Genomic DNA, 16,580 nt, shown 5'->3' with positions numbered 1-16,580 from the left:
GCTACGTTTAAAACTTAGGTATATCTGTTGAAATAATACTACAGCTAGAGTGAGAGGGAGAAAGCTGGGCAGTTTGCTTGGGAGCACTCACCCTTTTCTCACTGAATAGCAAAAATTCTAGGAGATCCTGCCAATGATGATCAAGGGCCATCTTTGGCAGGTGTGGGGAAGATTTAATGGAAAGTGCAATATAATGGAAAGGAATGTGGGCTTTGGAGTCAGGCCTGGGTTCAAATCTCAGCTCTATCCCTTACTTAGGGTGGGATAGCAGGCTAGTTACTGGCCTCGGTGTGACCTAAATCCCCTCAGCGGCAAAATGAGGAGTAACAACTACGTCATGGTGTTGTTGTAAAGTTAATGTAAGTCAGCATTTAGAAAGTGCCAAGAATGTATCATTGTTGGGCTTACTATGCCCTTGCTACTGTGTTGGTGAAAAGAGAAAAATGACATAATTACATATAAATATATAAGGGAGGGTAGAGAGAGGAAAGAGTGACCAGACCCATTGTGGGTGGTAGCCCCGAGTAGACCTGGGCAGTGGCCGGAGTAGATCTTTTGAAGGGCTCTATCTCCTCTGTCTACCATACTCTTGCTTTCATCCCCTACATCCATATTGTCCTTCAGGCTCCCTGGAATCATGGCAGCACAGTGGCAAATGGCCCAAAGGGTTCTGGCCTGGGAAGGGAAGAGGCCTAGTAAATGGACTATTTGCAACCCAGACACCCATGACCTCTTCTGGAGGTCAAGGAGATGTAGTTGCTCTTCTTGGTCTGAGAGGAAGGACACTGGGATAGAAGGTGTCACCAGTCCTGTCCTTCACCCGCAGATGTAATAGGACAGGAGCCCGAGGTCCCCCTTGCTGCTTCCTTAAAGAAAAAAAAGATGGAGGGGCTTCTGGGTGGCTCAGTTGGTTAAGTGTCAAGTCTTGGTTTCTGCTCAGGTCATGATCTTGGAGTCGTGAGATGGAGTCCTGCACTGGGCTTTGTGCTTGGCATGGAGTCTGCTTGTCCTCTCCCTCTGCTCCCCCACTCCCCGACTCTCTCTCTCTCTCTCTCTCTCTCTCAAATGAATAAATAAATAGAATCTTAAAAAAAATAGGACCTTGCTAGAGTCTGAGATGACTAATATGATTCCCCTCAAGCCAAGTTTAAACAAAAATTTCCATGGCCCAGTGACTCTCTGCCAGGACATTTTGCCAAGGACATTCCATATGTTAGATCTCATCCTTCTAAAGGCAGAGAGAGGAGGTCATCATTATTCCCATTTTGCAGCTGAGGAAATCAAGGCTCAGGCTAGAAAGTGGAAGATCCAAAATTTGCACTTAAAGGTATCTGATGAAGCCCTACTGAATACCCCAGAATTATCCCCCCTCATTTCTTGTCATGAACTCTCCCCATCCTCTCAAAGCTCTTGTCTCAGCTAGCCATTCTGACTAAAAGGTAGCCAACAGGCCACATCTCAATGAAGTGTTAAAGACTGTTAAATCATGCATCATTCCCCTCACTGCGATTCTGGGTAAGGGCCTTGGAGGAAGCTAGGAGGTGAGCCAAGGAAGTGAATCTCAAAAGATGGAATTTCACCGACTGTGGATAAGAATGGGAGGGGCAGAGGACACGATCGAGCTGTAGTTTTTCCCCTGGTGTCCATTTGATATGTGGTAGGGCTTGTAATTTGCCTATTTATTAGGTCACTCTGAGTTCCTGGAATTATTAAAATATGAGTGTAACTCATTAGTTTCTGATCTTGTTTTCCAAGTATCTTAGTAAGAGGTCTCCTTTACTTGTTCCACTTTATTTATTTTTTTAAAAAATTTTTATTTATTTATGATAGTCACAGAGAGAGAGAGAGAGGCAGAGACATAAGCAGAGGGAGAAGCAGGCTCCATGCACCGGGAGCCCAACGTGAGATTCGATACCGGGTCTCCAGGATCACGCCCTGGGCCAAAGGCAGGTGCTAAACCGCTGCGCCACCCAGGGATCCCCTCCACTTTATTTTTTTAATAGATTTTATTTATTTATTTGATAGAGAGCAAGCATGCATGTGAGCAAGTGCAGCAGCAGGGTGAGGGACAGAGGGACAAGCAGACTCACCACCGAGCAGAGAGCCTGATGCAGGACTCGGTCCCAGGACCCTGGGATCATGACCCGAGCTAAAGGCAGACACTTAACCAACAGAGCCACCCAGGTGCCCCTACTTGTTCCTAGGGTAGACTGATGGGGAGCTTTGTTCTTACCTGAACTTCCTGCGCTCCATTCCACAAGTAGGCCAACTAAGGATGTATTCTCCGACACTGCCTCTAGTTCTTGGAACATAGAGGCCTTGATGCCTTGCCCTGTCTTCTGCCTCCACCCACTAATGTGAATTATCATCCAGGTGTTACCCTGTGAGAATCAGAAGCCATGGCATAATAGAAGACAAGTTTTTCAGGAGCAAAATGGTTAGGATTTTGCTCAGCAATTAGGCAGGAAACAGGTTCTGGTCAGTGCAGGGAGCCGCTCAGGACCCACAGCAGGGCTTTCAACAGAGAAGACTGAAGATAGGGAATTGGTTAAACATGTTTTAGAAAAAAAAAAAAAAGGGAGCACCAAGGTCATACAGAAGTAAGAATTGCATAAAGTGGTGGCCACTCCCAGGGCCTGAGGACCAAGGGAAGGGATGGAGTCGATCTGAGCCTGGAGGCTCAGAGCTGGGACTCGGCCCTGTGAGAACAGATACCTCAGTAGCTCAGGGCCCAGACCCTGGGACCGGGGGTGATAAGGCTGCTCCCAAATGGGGCACAAGGAGACAGGAGACTGGAACCAGCTGCCCCTTCTGGGATGAGGGGCCACTGTTGGGTTGATGCAGACAGAAGCAAGAAGCAGATGATAGAAAGAGCATTGCATCTCCTGACTGCTACCTTGCAGTTTCCTTCTAGTGCCCCCTATTGGTAGAGCTGAATATAGAGCCACTTGGCAAAGGACAAATGGGGGTTAATAGTGGTCCAGCCCCAGCATCACTGAGCTGAGTATAAGGGGTTGGGTTTTGAAGCTGAGAAACAAACAGAAACTTAAAAACTGGCATATGGATGGATAGTTACGTATGGTTGCCAGTAAATCACTAAAAGGAGCTTCAAACCTGGTGTTGGGAGAGAAGGAGACTGTCTAGTGAAGTGTGCGCTACCTCTGTGGGTCTGGGTACTTTCACTGTTGAGAATATTAACCATGTTATGCGTGCGTGTGTGTGTGTGCGCACGCGTGTGTGTATGTTTAAGGATTAGGAAGAGGGCTTGGCCTTTTTCACATCTGAAGGAGTCCACTCCATCATGCTGGGAATAAACACTATCACTCTCCTCCGAGTTAATGAGACTCCAAAATAAATGTTTTCCTTTAGATTACACCTTGTAATTTATGATCCAGCCCCAGAAAAGCAACTTCAGTGTACTGGGAAGTGGGAAGAAGAAGAGGGTGTGCTCAAAGAAACTTAATGGGGGCCAGAGCTGGAAGGATTTGGAATAAGGACAAACCCAATTGCCAGGAAACCCCAGTTAAGCTTCACGTCTCCAGATCTTAGAAGCAAGCTCATGGCTTACAGTTTCCTCGTCTTGCTTGCATAGTTCCAGGAAGACAGGCAGTCCACAGCCCAGAAAGCTCAGTAACTGAACTTTACATAACACCTGGGAGCATCAGAGCGTGTGTGTGTGTGTGTGGGAGTGATGATGGGCCCATTTGCAGGTTGAAGTTAGTGCCTGGAAATTGTTCATCACCTGCTCAGCAGGCAGGAACCACTGGAAACTCAATTGATGGTGATTATGCAAGAGAGGTAAATGGGAGCTGCGTAAACACCGTGTGGAGGGCATTATGATTGTTGAATGGGTTAGAACCCTGGGGGCAACTTCGTGCTCCTTTCCTGAGTCTTGCTAAGGCCAAACGCCGGGCCAAGTGGGAGCCCGCCGAGGAGGAGCAAGTGCAGAGTGACTGCAGGTGTGCTGTGAGATACGTTCCTCCCTGGCGCCGGGTGGAGATGTGCTGATCTCACCGACATCACTCCCTGGCACGGTGGTGCCCTGGTACCCGAAACCATCAGCGACCCAGAGAGACGTCAGGGGGGCCACTGTTCATCACAGCCTGTCTGGGGGGTTCCTGTTGGCAGTGCCTTGGGGTTAACAGAGTTGAAGGCATACCTTTTTTTTTTTTTTTTTTTTTTTTTTGAGTTGAAGGTATAATTAAATTCATTTAACAGGAAGGCTGAAGAGCTTGGGTTCTGGAGTCAAATGAACCCTGGTGTCACCCCTCTCCCCCGTTATGTGTGTGTGATCTTGAGCGAATAACTTATCTAAGCCTCGGTGTCTTCATCTCTAAAGGGGGGAATCATCATGCTGTTGCTTCTCTTGCAGTGCATTTGTGAAGGCCGAATGAGGTGATGCCAATAAGATGTTCAACAGAGTTCTTGGCGCAAAGTAAAAGCTCCCAGAAATGCCTGCTGTTCCACGTTGATTGTTACTATTGCTATTAGTCTTGGTCCTCAATGAGAGCTTACTGTATACTCAGTGGCAGGCTCTAGAGATCGGGAGCTGAATTAGACCTTACCTCTGCTGCCAGGGAGTTCGCCACCTCCTGCAAAAAAAAGGTGCTCAAGAGCCTTTATTTAGGGAAAATGGCCCAGCTCAGGTGGCAGTGTGGGGAGTCCCCCTGGGGTATTTTTTTTCTATATATTTTTTCACTGAAGTTTGATTTGCCAACATATATAATACGTGAGAGAAACAAAAGGGCCTGCAGGTGGAGAGCTGTGGATGCAAGGAGAATGCTGAAAACAGGAAGGGAGCTGCGTGTGCAAGGACTGGCTGGGAGCGACCGAGGAAGCAGGAGGAGATGGTTTCGGGGAGAACATCCCCTTTCTCTACCTTGGCTTCCAGTCTTCAGGACCCACAGCGCTGGATGAGCAGTAAGGGACACAGCACCTCCAACTCGGGGCTAGGATAAGGGATGCAGTGGCATTGGGCTAACGAGGTCATCATGAAATGTGAATTTTGCCAACCTTCTTGCCATTAAATGGCTATCCACTTGTGACTGAGATCGATTAGCAAGGAAAAGTGTGAGATGTGTTGATTGCGAAATGGTTGGGAAGGCCACGGCCTCCAGAAACGACTCAATCCTTGGGGTACGAAGAAGCAGGTGGGTCTCCTCCAGGCCTGTCAGCAGACCTGCTAGGTCCCTTATTGCTCATGACAAATAGGCTTTCAGTATCTCCCATGAAGAGAAACAGGGTGGCCTGGTTCTAAAAGGCCCCTTGAAGGACTTAAATGCACTGCTTTGTAGAAGATGAAGGGTGGCAGGACCCTGAAGGCCACAGAGAACACAGCTGCGTGCTGCCAAGACTTAAGACATGATGCAGGTTATTTTGGGGGCCGTCCATACCTTCCTTGGTAAAAGGAAATAAAGAACCTGTCAATTAAAAGTTATTAATTTTTCCGTCTTGCGACAGAAAATTAAATCTTGGTTAACATATGTGTTTACCTGACTGGGTTCTGGGCAATTGCTAGTGTTCAGCTGTCAGCACTTCCTTATCTTTAGTGAGTCCCTTGCAAATTCTGTGAGAATTTTTAGGGTTGATAGGCAATCACTATTCTCTTTCATGTTGTTGCAGAAATTGGATAAACCACCGGATTTAAAAACCCCATGAAATACCACCCTAGCAAAAGGGAGATCATGGCTTTGGGGGTATACATTTTCTTTTTTGTACAAACACATTTTTTTTTTCTTATATGGAGTCTGCTATTTTGGGTTGACATGTGCAAACAGACGAAAGAAAGCTTAATCTTGGGTTAAAAAAAAAAGCCACTAAATGGTTTATATTTTAGTGAGCCAGTAAAATCCAGAAGTTTTCCTTCTGGATAAAAGCTCTTTCCACATAGCGTATATTTCCAGAAATAAAAAAAATTGGATCATTTTCTCTGTGTTCTCTCTAAATTGGTTTGGCTCTTGGGAAAGGGAGTGGCATTTGTGAGGTTTATAGTAAATTCATTCATGGGACACTGGAACCTGCTATAAGATATCCCGGAGTCCATGCCATGAGGAAGCCATGGGTGAAATACCTTATAATTCAATCATTTTTCAGATCTCATTTTAGTGCTGTGGTGACCAAACCCCATGGATGCGAGTTCATTAAGAGACTTTCATAAACACACACGGCAGGCTTGCCCATGAAATGGAGAGATGCTTTACGGAAAGTCAACGAGGATGACATTAAAACTCATTCAGCGCATCGCACAGTTTTCTCATATCTTTCCATTGGCCCCGTTTTGGATAGCGTTGGATTTATTTATTTATTTATGGAGTAATTGGGCTTAATTGCAAATGTTTAAAGACTAATTAAAAATTCAAAAATTGTTTCCAGAAAGCAGTAGTTGATCTAAAAGAGGATGCTTTCTCTAACATTAAGGAAAATGACTGTGTTGGCTAGAAAATCAAAAATTCACCCACTGCCAAGCATGCCTGGCTTAGAGCAAAGCTTTTTTAGGAAACTTACTGTCCCTGGCTCCTCTGGTCTGATCATCCTCTCTCTTCTTTTCTCCTCAAATGTCCTTTCTCTCCTGTCCAGAATGCCCCATAGTGTCTCCTCTGATGCTCTAGGTCCCTGGGGTTGTCCATTTGAGTTAGTTTATTTTCCCTTAAATTTCTTCTGCTTAAAATCCTTTATTGTGATAATCTACTTCTCCCTCGTTGGTCTATAAAAGTTCTGTTCCTTGGTATTGACAAGGTAGGGGATGGACCCAAGTGGACAGGAGAATGCAAAGATAGGGATATAATGATAATAACAAAATTGTGGTTATGACTACTACTTATTACTTCATTAACAGCTTTACTGCAGCATTTTTACAGTAGCAACTGAAAATACTCTGAATGTACCTCAGTAGTGGGAATGATGACTATATTGGGGTGCATTTATACTATGGAATTTAGTATGGCTAATAAAATTAAAAGTTAGGTATTCATCTATTGACCAGAAAAGATGGCCAGATTATTTTTAGCTTTTCTTTTAAAAGGTAAATTTCAACGTCGTGTGTATAGTAGAGAGTAAAAGAAAAAAGGAAAATGTCTTTAAATATGCATTTTGGTTTTATGAATTTGTGTAAGAGCAGAGAATGGTGTGAAAAGATGCACACCACACTTTACATGGGCAACATCTGGGAATGAATAGAGAGCGGAGAGGAAGATTATGAACTTAAAAACTCATCTCTGTGTTCTTTCCTGGTTACAATAAATGTGTAATTTTGTAATTAAAAATCCAATCAGGTTTAAAATGAAACCTAATATTTAATTAATGAGTTCTTCCTATGGGAAATCACTATACTAGACTTTAATAGATTATAAGAATCCTAACAACTCTACAGGTTGGTACTAATGTAGCTTCTACCTTATAGGTGAGGAAATTGAAGGCTAGAGAAGTACCCTGTCCAAGTTCACCGAGTGACAGAAATTAATCTATCATATATGCAAATGGCAGGAACTGGAGATCTTCTGAGGAGAGTTTAGAGAAAAGCACCAACAGGCATGAAATTTTTATTTTCTCTTAATTGTTTTAAATAAATGATATTTTATTTTTAGATAAGATTTTATTTATTAAAATTTTTAAATTAAATAAAATACAATTTTCTTTTAAAAATGTTTATTTCTGGGGCACCTGGGGGCTCAGTGGTTGAGCGTCTGCCTTGGGCTCAGGTTGTGACCCTGGGGTCCTGGGATAGAGTCCCACGTTGGGCTCCCTAGAGGGAGCCTGCCTCTCCCTCTGCCTGTGTCTCTGCCCTTCTCTGTGTCTCTCAGGAATAAATAAATAAAATCTTTAAAAAATGTTTATTTCTTATTGAGATATAGTTGATATATCGTATCCTGTTAGCTTCAGGCATATATCATAGTGATTTGATATTTTTACCTATTACAAAATGATGCCCAGGATGAGTCTAGTTACCATCTATCACCATACAAAGTTATTACAATATTACTGACTACATTCACCAAGGTGTATATGGCATCTCCATAACTTTTTTTTTATTGTATAGCCGAAATATTTCACATTCCATGTGAAACATCCTTGCAATGGAATGTTATTAGGCACTAAAAAGGACTACAGTACTGATACATGGTACAACATGATTAAACCTTGAGAACATGATTCTGAGTGAAGGAGGTCAGACACAAGAGACTACATATATGATTCCATATGTCTGAAATGTCTGGAATGGGCAGATACAGAGAGACAGGAAGTAGACTGATGGCTACTTATGCCCCACGGGACAAGGGATCAGGAATGATTGCATCTGGGTAGAGTTTCTTTTTGCAGGGACAGAAATGTTCTACAATTAAATTTTGGGGATGGTTGCACAACCCTGTGAATATATTAAAACCCACACTGTTAAGTGGTCGAGTTGGATTGTTTGAGTTATATCTCAATAAAGCTATTATAAAAAATAGCTCCATTTATAAGCATTCTTTACTGGACAGAAGGTTCCATCTACCCTTCTGCCTAGATTGTCCTGGACTCTCCTGGCATAGGACAGGACTCGTTTATACTCTGATTTATAAATCGCATTGCTCTAATTTTATAGACATTCTAGGAAACCTGAAAGAAAATGGCAATGGAACAAATGCTCCCAAGGTCTTAATTTTTTAAAAAAAGATTTTATTTATTTATTTATTTATTTATTTATTTATTTATTTATTTATTTATTTATTTATCTATCTATCTATCTATCTATCTATCTATCTATCTATCTATCAGAGAGAGAGAGAGAGAACAAGCAGGAGGAGCAACACAGGGAGAGGGGGAAGGAGACTCCCTACTCAGGGAGCCCAATGCAGAGCTCAATCCCAGGATCCCGGGATCATGACCACCTGAGCTGAAGACAAATGCTTAACCAGCTGAGACACCCAGGTGCTCTCCTTTTTTTTTTTTTTTTTTTTTTTTGGTGTCTTTGGTATCATGTTCAAGAAGCTTACATAGATCTCCCTACTTCCTTATAATGATCTCCTCAGTGGTCTCTTTTTAAAATCAAATGGTGCTTCAATTTGGACAAGGTGGGCAAATCTCTCTTGGAGTTGTGAGCCAGGCTTCTCAAGGCCTGGCTCTGGGGTTTATCATTATTTATTTCTTCAGCCATATTTTTTTTTTCTCAGAAACTTCAAAAAATTCAATTTCTCAGTTACTGTCTTTTAAACCTGTCATTCTTTTCACTTACCCTTTCCTCTGACTGATGCATTAGCACACATTCAGTTGTTAGTTTTCAGTTGCCCAAACACTATTAACAACAATTATTGTGTTTTACTAGTAAAATGGTTATACCTACAATGGTTTTTAAAAATTAAAAATAAATTATTACCAGTAACAGGTTAAAATTACTCTCAGAAGCTTTCTGTTACGATAGTCACTGTTACCATTTGGGTAACGACTCACAATGCCACCACTGAGATGACTGGAAGAAATAAAAACCTCAATATGCTAATGAGGATGACTGTAAAAAAAAAATCCAACAAATCTTTATTGAGTGTAGATTAGGTTTAGGACACTGGGATTTTTATGGGAGATTGAAAACCTGTTAGGAACTTAAAATCTTGTAGGGGGATCAGGCTTGAGGGACTGTAAGGTTGAGAAACAATAGAAGACTTAGCAATGAATGTCCCCAATGCTAGAATTGTTAACTGTTCAAAGTATAAAAGGAGGCTCTGTTAATTCATTCACGAAACAACTATTTATTCAGCATCTCCTGTACGCAAGCTCTTATAGATGAAGCGGATCCTTTGTGAAGCTTGATAAAATCACCATCTCTCTCCTTTTCCAGGAAGTAGCATTGAAAACTCCTAAGCCTCAGTGGGTTTACAATCCATGAGAGGACCAGCATGGGTGCAGTGACTCCACTATCACTCTACTCCAGTCCCTTAGACCCAGGCGTGAGACCTCCTGCCCTGGGCCCCACCTTTCAAAGGCCCCACATTAGCCACCTCTGTGCAGGGAGGAGCTGATGGGGCTATGAGGAGGTGCCCACCCAGCATCCATATGACCTTGCTCTGGACACTGTGGGCACTAGGGCCCTGGACTTCCCTGCCTAGATGGCTCAAGTTAGCTTCTAGGACCAACCGGTGCAGGTTGCTGTTGATGTGAGCAAGAGAAGGAGGGGAGGTGTCAAAGGGCAGCTCTTTGTAAGTGATGTGGACACAGGTTGGAAGTGCAGGTTGGGGTAAGTGCATGAATAAGGTGCACTGTGATATAAGGAAAGAAAGGGAGTGGGCCACAGGCCAGAGGCTGACTCTTCCCACCCACCTGGCTCTGAACTAGAACTCGGAGGAGTTTGAGAATTTTAAATTTCAACTTGGTCTTCCATCTCACCATGAAGGTAATTCGTCAAAGTAGGTAAAATAGGATGAGCCTATTTTCCTTCATAGTCTGTTTTCTTACCCTGGGCCCTGCAAATGTGAAGAGTGAGTCTTTGGAATGTGGTAAGTGTTATGATAGAGGAAGGAGCAGCACCTTCTGATGAGGCTGCTTCATAGGAGGGCTGACATCTGCATTGGGCGTTGAAGGATCTGTGATCAATACCTTCCAGCGCTTGCATTGCGGTAGGCACATTGCTAGGCACTGAAATACTTAGATCTTCCCTTGTCCCTGCCAGCAGGGAATGTGCGATCTAATAAAGGAATGAGATTTGTAAATGAAAACTGCTATGAGGTAAGCTAGGCCCCAAAGTGGAGACTCTATAGGGTGTATCGGGGACACAACAAGGGGCCTGATAGCTTTTCCTGGGAGGTAATTGGTTAAGGCATCACAGAAGTCTGATTTGCTTTCAGATTTGGGTCTTTGCTTTGAGTCCAGAAGACAGTAGGAATTTTCAAGTCAGTAGGAGGATAACTGAAAACCATCCTGGGCAGAAGAGAATAACATCCTTTTCTGGTGTCATACATTTGGGGAACTGCACATAGTTTAGGATGGGTTATAGTGTAGACTTTATGTGTGGACAGAGTAATCAATGATAATTGTTCATCAGTGTATTAAACACTACTTTGGTCAGGCACTAAGAGTTCTAGACTAGGCCTGGTTGGTTAGAGGAGGGGGATGGGTTTGACATTTGATATCATTTGATATGATAAAGAGTTTGACATTTATCCAGAAGGGTAGGGGAACTACTATAGTTATTTAAGTAGGAACTAGAGGCAAGACAATATAGGAGACTACTGTATTAGTCCAGGCAAAAGATGAGGATGGCCTGAACTAAGGGCAGTATCAATGCTGGCTTGGGGGATGGGGGAGAGAATATTTATGATTTTTCCCGCTGATACAATAAAAAGAGGAAAGACCACTTTCAGGTTGTAAGGACCAGCATTGTGTGTGGTGATGGCTATTTATTAGGCTAGGATGAACAGCATATTTAGTTGGAGCAAGAATGATGAGAATTAGATTCTGTTTTGGATGTACCAAGTCATTTAGGTCACATAACCATATAGAAATGTCTAATGGGCATTTGGAACTATGAATCTGAGCTCAGATATGAATTGTGAACTGAATATGTAGACTTGTGAGCAGAGATGCAATAGAAAAAAACCCCCATGGGACTAGATGGAATTGTGCATTTATTAAGTACCCAGTGCATATTAGGAATTATATTAGACTCTGGGGGTATGCCAGTTAAATAAGGTACTATTCCTTTTAAGTATCTTATGGTTTATGTGGGATTCAGATGGTTGAGAGGAGCACAAAATTATGTTCTGTAGGGAAAGATGAATCTTAAATAAGTGTTTTATTTTTTGTTTTCCAGATTCAAAGAAATTGGATAAATAAAGAGAAAGGAGGATTTTATGAGCTAGAGGAGAATTGTTTTTTTTTTTAATTTTTTTATTTATTTATGATAGTCACAGAGAGAGAGAGAGAGGCAGAGACACAGACAGAGGGAGAAGCAGGCTCCATGCACCGGGAGCCCGATGTGGGATTCGATCCCGGGTCTCCAGGATCGCGCCCTGGGCCAAAGGCAGGCGCCAAACCGCTGCGCCACCCAGGGATCCCTAGAGGAGAATTGTTTAGATGGAATGACTATTAATACTGGTAGGATAGATGGAAATATTTAGAGAATGGGGCATCAGGTTTAATTATTTAGGACATGAGGATAAGGCCCTGTGTGAACCATGGGATTGGTTGCTGATGTGCAGAGCAAGAGAGAGTGATGGAGTCCAGAAAGCTTAGGAACTGTGAAATCAGGAGTTTGGTGACCCAAAGTCCTAGAGGTTGAGGTGCATTCATCCTTACTGGGTATCATTGGAGAGCCCCTGGAAGTGAAGGGGGGATGACATCAAGGAAAAGTAGAGGTGGCAAAGCTAACTGCCATGAGTTTCAAAGGGAGAGGGGGTTTCATTGAAGGCTGGAAGGATCAGGGATGGCTTGGGAAGAAGCTTTTACATTCTATTTGTTTTCATAGTATCTCCTGGAGATAGGGCTAAAGGGACTTGGTGTTAACATTCCATAATGTGATTCATGGTGATGAGGACCTTTATTTCCAACAAAATTGCATAGGGCTTGGTGGAAAGAATTAGGAGGTAGGTCAACTTTGGGGGCTTAATTGGGCAGAGACCCAGAGCAATATGGGGAGAAGGTTTGGCAATGGCCTTGGATTTCAGATGGTGACAGGTAAGGGGGAATGCATAATTTCAACCTGGCTCCAGGCTCTGAGACATTCAGAACACTGTCACAAAGTGATAAAACACAGGTATGGCATTTTGGAATGGGATTTGGTGATGAAATTTTTCAGTGATACAATGCAGGTAATGGAGTGCCATTGTTGCAATCAATCTGTTTCTCTTGCTTCACATACCAGTCTGTGTGAATCTGGGTGGGATACCCTTGAAAATAAGTGCTATTTTGGGAATGTTTAGGGTATCATATTCTCCTCTCCATCCAAAAGGACATAGAGCATTCCAGGAAGAGGGATCATCAGTAGTGAAAGCCTGGAAATATAAAACTGTGTGGGAGTTTGGGCAGTGACAAGACACCGGGCTCAGAGATTGAAGATATGAAGACTGAAACTGAGGGATATAGCCAGTTCTGGAAGGACCTTGAATGCCACACAGAGGAACTGGTTTTATTCTGGAGAATAAAAGAGGAGAGACATGAGCAGCAGTTCTATGGTTTAGAGATGTAGAGAAATGGGGACAGTGTAGAGGTGGGACAGTCAAGAATACTCAGAGCTGTCAAGAGGCCACTTGGTGCTCTTGGCCACTTGGTGATGAAGAATACATGGTACCGGCTTTTGAGGTGATTTTAAGCTAGTCAGATGGAACAAAGCGCATCTACAACTAGTTACAAGGTAGTATGTGATAATGTGGAAAGAGAGATTTAAAATACCATCCTGACCAGTGAAGGGGATCGGGAGATTCTTCATAAAAGAAGTGGCCTATAGTCTACACATGATGGGGAGGCAAGGTTTTGATTTGTGGTAATGAGGGAGGAAAGAAGATATTTTTGGGCCAAAGTGTAGAGTGTTTTTGAGGGAAGAAAGAGTGGCCCACTTAGTTTGTAGCAGGAATTCTTTACTATTATTTTGTGCCATGGATCTGTGTGACAGTCTGGTGAAGCCTATGGCCTTCTTAGTATAATATTTTATATGCATAAATTAAAATAATAAGATTGCCAAGAAAAGCAGTTGTACCAAAATAAAGTCATCAATAAGGTAAATACATTTGTGGTCTAGTTATGTACACATTTTACTAGAAATATAATAAATAGCATGGTCTAGCAGCAATCTAATAATGACTGTAATTTCATGTTGAGCTTAAGTGATATTTTGGGATATTTTTAAAAACTGTAATGTGATATGAGAATACCTGAGATCTCAATTGTTGACGAAATTACTGGTGCTGTTAATAAATACCGTGGTTTGGTGCCTACAGTTGTAGTTGAAGAAAGCACAAAGTTTGAGTGATTATTGAAAATAAAGATGAATCTAAAAAAAAAAAAAAAAAAAAAGAAAATAAAGATGAATCTTTATCTGAACTTGTATGGGGAATAAAGAGTGAATTTCAAGCACAATGCTGACCAACATCACTGTAGACTCACACCACCCAGGGAAGAAAAGATGAAGTAGAATGCTACAAAGGTCTGTTTTCTCTCTGCCTCCAGGAGTTTTTTTGGTGGAAGGTGTGTCCAAAGGGCCCTGTCTTCAGCAGTGAGATTTTCCTCTGTGCCTGGGGCTCAGAATGGATGGCTGTCTTTTGGTTTTGGGGATACAAGTTCATGCACTCTATAAATTTTATCCATAGATACCTGGGGAATCATGGTCCCCGGTGGGGTTCAGCGATGTAATATACTACAATGCTGCTCTAAATTGTGAGTTCTTCTAGGAACTTTAAGATAGTATTTGATTTATAAGATCAAGGTTTATTCAATACCTCATTCAAGGACCGTACTTACTGAGTATAACCATGAGCACTCACGATGTTTTCAGGCCACTGATATGTTTTACCCTCTGTTGCCTAAGAAGACCTCTTGACAGTATTTACAGAATGAGGAGTGTGTTCTTCACAAGTTTGTGGAAGGGCATCAAGTGCAAGGTGGAGAACAGTGGTCTGAGTACCCTACACAGTCAATGGCACAGTGTGCTGTTTGTCTTCCAAACCTGGGGGAGGAGGTGGAGAACAGGAGAGACACTGCTTGTTGTCCTGGAATGAGGGGCTAGTCCTTGACCTTTTTGTGTGGGGCTGCTTCACTATTTGTTAGTTGGAAAAATGTTAGTAAAACACAGACGGAGTAGTTAGATGGAGAGATGGAAGGACAAAATAAGCAGAAGGAAAAAGTGAGCTGGGCATTGGAAAGGCTTTTTTGGTGGAAGGTGTGTCCAAAGGGCCCTGTCTTCAGCAATGAGATTTTCCTCTGTGCCTGGGGCTCAGTGTGGATGGCTGTCTTTTGGTTTTGGAATATGACAAAATCTGCAGATATGGCTGCTTACTTTAGAGACAAATAAGGGCCCCTTTGTTTGCAGCAAAGTGGGAACAAAAGGGCTTTACGTACATACGTGGCTCTAGTCATAGCCTGACCACACAGAACGGGAAACCCTGGATGCTGGGAGCTCCTGGAGGCAGAGAGAAAACAGAACTTTGTAGCCTTCTACTTCATCTTTTCTTCGTGGGCCGTGTGAGTCTACAGCAATGTTGGTCAGCATTGTGCTTGAAATTCACCCTTTATTCACTTTATGACTGTTGTTCCTTGTACCTCCTGGCCCCTGGGGACACCTGGCATGGCTTTGAGTTCAAAGTCCTCAGGGCATCCCAGCTAGGCTGCTTCATGGTTGTCATCCCCCATAGATGCCCATGCTCACAAAAAATGTGAACTGTACCAGTCACTGCACAAAGGACTGATTCTCTCTGCAAAGGCAGAGCGGAAACATCTGATGTTGTAGTCAGCCATCTGGCTACCTTTGGGGACAGAACATGCATATTAATTTAACCTTTTGTTTATTACCTAGTTCACTCTCAAACATGGAGGTGGTGTTAATTGCAGTGTTTGTTAAGCAGCCTCCCCGCTGCAGTCCATCCTTTCAATCCCAATCGTTGGGCAATTACTTCTACTAATATACTTCTAATCCAGTGTACCAACAGGCAAAGTGGACTGCCTGCGCCTGTTTCTCTTGGATGGTGATCAGTCAGTCAGCTTTTCTGGCTCTTTAGAGGTAAAGAAGGACTATATTATTAAAAGTTTTAATTTTCTAGAGTGAAGAAATTCAAAAGGAGTTTCTTGGGGGGGAAATGGAGTGCATTGATGGAATAGTACCATCTGAAACTCATTTACATAAAAGGTATGAAAGATTTGGGTAGGTCAGATTTTCACTGGACTTATAGCCAAAATAAAGTCCTAGGACAGATAGTTTGGCCTGTCTTAAATGGGTTCTAGTCATTACTTTGCAAAATCAGTACACTCAAAGACCACATAGCCCATAAATATCCTTTTTCTGCCTGCCAAGGGTATGAACAAGCCAGACCTACAATCTAGTCTTGACAGGGGCACCTGTGTTATCCTGACTTCTCCTTTTTTCTTCTCCTCATGATACGTGAACTACAAGTAACTACCAACTACAAAGAAAAATAGTGTCTGATTCTATGAAGCTGAAAGTCAAGTAGAGAGATACTGGCTGGTTAACCAGATCGCCGTATATGCTAAATTCGTCTCTGTTTCCTCTTTCAACTAGGACAGGAAGATGTCTCTGCAAATGTGAGGTAGAAAGACTTTTTCATCTCAGAAAGTGACTTGGAAGAGGGTACAGAGATAGGAATAGAAAACAAATATAAAGAAGCCAAAGAGGAATTTAGGATAAAACCTTGATATATGATATTCTTTAACGATTTTCCTTTGACATTTCAATGATGTGGGGTAAAGAAATCTCTGTATGGAATATTTGTAATTCCTGATCCTAATCTTTCAGGGTATGGAGTTGAACAAGAGTAGAAAAAGCTTATGACCCAGAGGGGGAAGGGAAAAGAAGATGGGAAAACTTAGGGATTTTTAGAACTCTTTAAAAAACATAATGTTTGAATCTCTCCCAAAACCAACATTCTGAAAAATAATCAGAGCGTTAT

At 42.5% G+C, this 16,580-nt stretch overlaps 1 protein-coding gene across 16 annotated transcripts in view; it reads left to right on the top strand.

Moving 5' to 3' along the window:
• The window catches only part of LOC144314205 (uncharacterized), a 375,014-nt gene that overhangs the window by 185,700 nt on the left and 172,734 nt on the right, over window positions 1-16,580 (top strand). The gene's annotated exons all lie outside the window — the stretch shown is intronic.

Source organism: Canis aureus, chromosome 5 (genome assembly GCF_053574225.1).
Source record: "Canis aureus isolate CA01 chromosome 5, VMU_Caureus_v.1.0, whole genome shotgun sequence".
NCBI lineage: Eukaryota > Metazoa > Chordata > Mammalia > Carnivora > Canidae > Canis > Canis aureus.
This window is presented reverse-complemented; position numbering and strand designations above follow the sequence as displayed.